Genomic DNA, 6,469 nt, shown 5'->3' on the forward strand with positions numbered 1-6,469 from the left:
GGAGAGACACATGTACTTGCTTGGACTGTGGTATCTGGGTGTTTCATCCTTAACTTGTAGGTTGTCCATCAGGTGGTTGCTGTATGATGCTCCATTCAAGATGGCGGCGTTGAAAACCTCTCTATGTGCCTACCATTAACATTGTATATCAAGGATGATTCCCCAAGTTCTACGTCTACTTGAAGAAATTACAAGCGTCGTGATCTAGGGCTAGGACGGGTACTCGGGTACTCGAATCCGGGTCGGGTACACCTGGAATCGAGTCCTATTTCTAGGAATCGAGTACCCGGAAAGGGAGAGAACTCTGTAATGACAAGGGCAGATAATAACTTCTCTTTTTCATAATTGACGTAACACACATTAACATCATTGGTATTGTCCGATTAATGGAGGTTATTATTAACGACTGTAATTTATCTATGCTTGAGCGGCGGGAACAAAAATTTCTGTGTTTTAACGAGGAATGTAAGTAATACTGATACTCTTTATATTGGTTAAATAGACGTAAATTAAATAGCCTAAGATCTGTTTTAATGTCTTATTGCCATCCTTTCAAGTTTCTACAATAATCTCTGTCAACCCGTGATTGAATATTCAGACAGTTGACAGAAGCGCTGTATTCCTTACATTTCCGGGTACTCGATTCCGATTCCATGGGGGTACTCGATTCCATTTATTCCTACCCGTCCCAGCCCTATCTTGATCAACATGGATCCTCAACGCCGCCATCTTGAATGGAGCTGCAGCAGCCAGCTGATGGACAACCTACAACTTAAGGATGAAACAAGGTCAAGGAAGTGCTATAGTTTTTCTGTCTGTCCATTGTTGAGCCGTCGCCAGTCCATTGTTGTCAAGAACTGTATATATATGATCACATACACATTGTCAGGAGAGTCGAGTCCGGTATACCGACTGCTTGTGAAAGGACGACCGCGAGCAGGATAATGCCGCTCGTGGGAAACTTCCTGGGGTTGAGCAGTACTCCGCTCACCTCATTTATGTCTTGTGTATTTGTTTGTCATGTAACTAAAGAAGTTTGTTTGAGCTCAACGTATTCCTTCGTCTTGTCAACGTATTGTACGTACTATTCATGTTAAACATGAGCTAATTCCCCAGTCGACGCATATCTACGTATACGCGTTGACAAATGTATTTATCTTACCGAACACCTCAATGGTAATTTTGAACTGTTTGAAGCACGGGTATCGGATCAAAGTACGGAGTACCAGACGACAAGACAAGAAAAATTAATTAGATTTATCTCCCATCCATCGATTTGCATTCGCAAAACATCGGTAATTTCCGTACATCATACGTGATTCAATGTTATTCGAGATAAAGAATTACTACTACTAAGTTCGGCATTCCCAGCGGGGTACATTGAAAATGATAGAAGAGCGCTCAGCAAATAAGAAAACGACATTTATGTGCGAGGCAAGATAAGAACGTTTAATAGACGTTTAAATGACGTCTGCATTCAACATTGAAATGACATCTAATTTTAGTTTAAAGTGGAAGCCTAGAAGACGTAACGTTTAAAATATGACCCCATCTAATATCATATGGGCTTGATGGTGCTGCATGACATGGGCTTGATCTTGCAGCATACTTATCGTTTGCATAATATGCTGCAGTCTAGACCATCTGCACTGTACAGTACTCCCTGTGCACTTAAATTAACCTACGAATCCGTTGGTATACGACCAGATGGTGACCACATGAATACGTGCAAACACCTAAATGCGGGTACAGCAACGTGCAGTAAACTTGGACTGTGACTATGTGTCCTCGTCCACCCAGCAGATTCGATTGTCACTGAAACAGATTTCTTTGGGTTGTAAAAGGCAAAATAGCTGTGAAAATTCACTGAATAAACTGGGATGACACCAGGTTTTAGAGAAAGGGGGACATATGTCCTGCCCTGTCGGTAGCAACCGCCATTCATTCCATTCGCAGAAAAGTGTTGTCCAACGCCAAACACCAGTACGCAGTGAGTGAATGAGAAAATAGCAACATTCCAGCAATATCACTCCGGGGGATACCAGAAATGGGCTTCACACATTGTACCCATGTGGGGAATCGACCCCGGATCTTCGGCGTGACGAGCTAACGCTTTAACCATGAGGCTACCCCACCGCCCCTAATGATGAACGACGTATCTCTCCACACTTCAACGTAATTCCGTGAGTGGGTTTAGTTGTAAGTTGCTTTTAGCAATATTCCAGCAACATCACGACGAGGGACGCCAGAAATGGGCTTCACACATTGTATCCATGTGGGGAGTCGAACCCGGATCTTCGGCGTGACAAGCGAACGCTTTAACCACTAGGCTACCCCACCGCACCCTGCAGTACCCAGGAAGTACACGTACTTAATATCGTACGTCACACGAGTGTCGTATCCCGTTGACCTGTGTCGTAACGACTTGACCCGAGATTCTAACGATTTGATTGGATAACCGATGACCTCTCAATTAGGTCACATTCTGACGTAACTATTCTTTCATTCATAACAAACACGTGAATTCATTCATTCTACCACTTAAAAGCATTGTGGGAATGTAAACATTGCGAACGTTTGCCGTGTCGCTGTTTAATTGTGAGTCGAACTGAGACATTGTATCCGTCGAAAAACATAAACGCAATGTTTCAACCAGTGATGTTAGCCGAGTGAAGCAACTGCAAACCAAGAAATGGGGTGCTACAGAGTAGTTTACTGTAGGAGGCTGTACGAGGCGATGACAACTGGCATGTCATTCGTCACCACTCGCCCCTTTCCGTAACCTGCGGCTTGTCCCGGAATAACACGAGTTGGTCACGAATGCTGACATGCATCGTGACGTCGGTTACCAAGGCAGTGACGTCATTACAGTGTGACGTCATGCAAATATTGTACTACAGTACAAAACTCTTCCGCAACCTCTTTATGAAACCGGTTTCGGTTTGAAACCATAAAAATAACAAAAAATACATGCAATTTGTCAATGCATGTAATGATGTAAGACGGGTAATAACTGAAAATACCACTCGGTCTGGTTATTCATTCGAGATACATACGAAACGAGCAAGTCCTTCCTATGGAGGTCAGATAACCACAGGAAGGACACCTGTCTCATGCATAATTCGTATGTAATGAGACCTCGTGTAGTATTCTCTATATATGTCATATACAAAGTGCTGGTCGGTAGCATGAGGTGAGGTGAGGTGAAATTGGGTTTAACGTCGTGCTTGAGAATATTTCGCTCATATGACGACGTGCATGCGTGTGTATGTGTATGTGCGGCTGCTTGTACTAGCTGGTTTTATAGTGCCAGCTCACTGAGATACCATGCCGCAGTGAAACATGAATACCCCACTCAGACACAGTATACTGACTCCGAGCCGACCAGTCCTTGTTGTACCCATTAATGCCGAGCGCCAGGCAGGGACCAACAAGTACCATATTTTAACGTCTTTTGGTATGACGCGGTCGGGGATCGAACCTGCGACCTTCCGCTCTCCGGGCGGACGCTCTAACCACTACACCACAGAGGCGGTCCTGAGGTAGAGAGAGCAGTTAAAGTATAATAAGACTGAAGAACGTCAAGATTATTTCAACGTATTTAATGACAATGTGTGTTTCAGTGTTAGAAGTTCTGAGCTGGCAGTCATTACTTTTTATAAGTGTTGAAAACATATTTGTCCTAAAATATCATTAATTGGGCAATCTGACATAAAATCTAACTCGTCATCTGGAATATATGTACAACAAAGGCAAAATATAATGCTCATAGCAACTTCCTTCCTATTACCTATATGTTTCATAATTTGTAATTCTCCAATTCTTAATAATGTGAAGCATTTGCCACGATCTCTTTGATGTATGTGAAGCAAATAGGATTCAATCGCAAATGTTGACTTTATATTTTTCTAATTGCAGACTTTTCTAATTGAAGATCCGGGTTAGAACTGGTCTTCAGTAACCCATGCTTGTCGTAAGCGGCGACTATCGGGATCGGGTGGACAGGGTCGCTGACTTGGTTGACACATGTCATTGGTTCCCAATTGCGCAGATCGATGCTCATGGTGTTGATCACTGGATTGTCTGGTCCAGACTCGATTATTTACAGACCGTAGCCATATAGCTTGAATATATAACTATAGTAGGCTGAGGTTTTCAGTGCATCTCATTACACAATCATCCATTGTCAGTATTCTTAAGTCTACCACCGTCACGGAACACGGTATTTAATTTAACTTTCAGACCCCACTTTGAACAAAATTCATTTTCTTTGGCAAACCAACAACGCTGTCAGAAAGCATACACAAATAATCAGCATATATAAAGTAATGCATACAACATACATGCTTATAAATGTCATAAATAGAAGTGGACTTAGTTCTCTCTAACTGCTTAAACACGTAGCTCGGTAATTTGGCTGTCTAAAAAGGATTAAGTATTTTTTACATTTCGTGCGACAAAATCCTCTCTAGGTATTACGAGCAAAGCGAAGCTGACTCAGGCAGCTTGTTTCTCCTGGCGTTCTTAACTTGTCTCATGATGTGTATTTATACATATGAAAATTAATTAAGCAACACCCGTATTTTCTGAGACTGAGAAACTTTAATGAACTGGTGCAAAAAATGTGTCAAATATTTCCATACTATATGAATGTTGTATTGAAAAGATTGGGTAGAGGAGAAACATAGCAATGAAGCAATGATAACCATCATGACATCATCTGTTTTTTTAAGAAAACAGGTTTGGAAAATGATGTCATTTCATGCACACAAAAAAATCATTTTTCTTGTACACTTAACTGTGTGTACCATGATCATATCCTGGTCACGGAATTGGAGAATAATGTTTTGCAAGTCCAAATACTGACTTTCCATCAGTGCCTTGTGTAACCTCTCTGCACACGAACAACTGATTCAAGAAGCCTCCTCACTCCTTGGATCAATATACGGGTTTGGTTCTGGGCAATCCTATTCCATTCCTCGTGCACAGCAGCAGTGAGTCTTGAATGTCCCACAGATGCTCAATGGGATTGAGATGTGGACTCATGACTGGTCATGGGGTGGTCTCAACAGCATTCTGTTGCAAGAACCGGGTGACAACACATGCTCTGTGAGGCCTGGCATTGTCATCCATAAAGATGGGTCTTGTGGCTAGGGGATGGTTATCAAAATGTGGGACAACAGCCCACTCAAGGATCATCTGTTGAATGCATTCCCATAGCATGACTGACCCTCGACCAAAGGGAACCGTCTCCTGGATATTATGATCATGAGGAACCATAAATGTGTTCCTTCAGCCCTTCCTATCTATCGGAATAAAAAGACCACACATTGGAACAATTTACCCGATTATCGACCATAGAGCAATTGAATTCGTTACATAGCTCTCAAATTTAAAAGCAAAGCCGTATTTATCGTTAAGAAAGCAATTTAAATCGGTTACACACACGCTCGCTACTGGAAGCAAAAGCAACCGTAATGATTGTACTTGCCAATTACGACCATATGCGAATGACGGCACCTCTTATGGCAAACAAAGCGCGGGTGAAAATGGCGGACATTGGAAACGGACTTTCTCGTGTCAGTGTTTATTTCTACATTATCAGTGATTTATAATTTTTCATCTTATTGCACATTGTGTCCATTGAATTTCCAGGATATCATTCCACAAGAACATGCTCATAAGTGTGATTGTCACGGTATATTTTCGGAAATAAGTGGGTTTCAAATATCGAACTGAAGCCTTCACTGAAGGAAAAGAAATGTGTTGTCTGATTTGGCAGACATTGCACTCTCGATTAAAAGCCGATATAGGTTATTTTTATATTTTTTTTATATGTATATTTTATGGTAGAACAAAATATTCTAAGAACCAATATCGAATCAGACATTTCCTTGAATGACAGTGTCAGTAATATTTGATAATCGTCGTAGATTACGTAAATATATCCTAGCGTTGTGTTTGTAGTTTCGTTTCTTACGTTCATACTTGTGTTTGCAAATTGTCATGATCGAATCCTTTTCCAATATTAAGATAGGTTTTGCTGTTTACTTGTAACAAAACATTTTATTGATGTGTGTTATATCTTATAATTATGTTCTTTTTATTAATATTTTATTTTAAAATTATAATTTATTGGATGATATGGAGATAATAATATTCTATATTTTCAGATACCAATCAATCATATTAAAGTTTTGACATCCACATTAGTGCCAGAAAGCGATGATTACTTTGTCATGCCAGACACACCAAGTACACCAGTGGCAGCTACAGAAACATCACTAGCAGTGGAAAGTGGTATGTGTCTGTATTTTATCAATCAGAATTTAAGGAAAATATATTCATGAAATACACTAATAATATAATTGATGACAATGAAATTATGAGATGAATTAGTTGAGAAATGTACTTGAATGCTACTGAATATATAAATTGTTTCACTACATTTCCTGAATATATGTTGTAG

The sequence above is a fragment of the Haliotis rubra genome, unplaced genomic scaffold (genome assembly GCF_003918875.1).
Source record: "Haliotis rubra isolate DU_JTF1 unplaced genomic scaffold, ASM391887v1 Scf214, whole genome shotgun sequence".
Lineage (NCBI taxonomy): Eukaryota > Metazoa > Mollusca > Gastropoda > Lepetellida > Haliotidae > Haliotis > Haliotis rubra.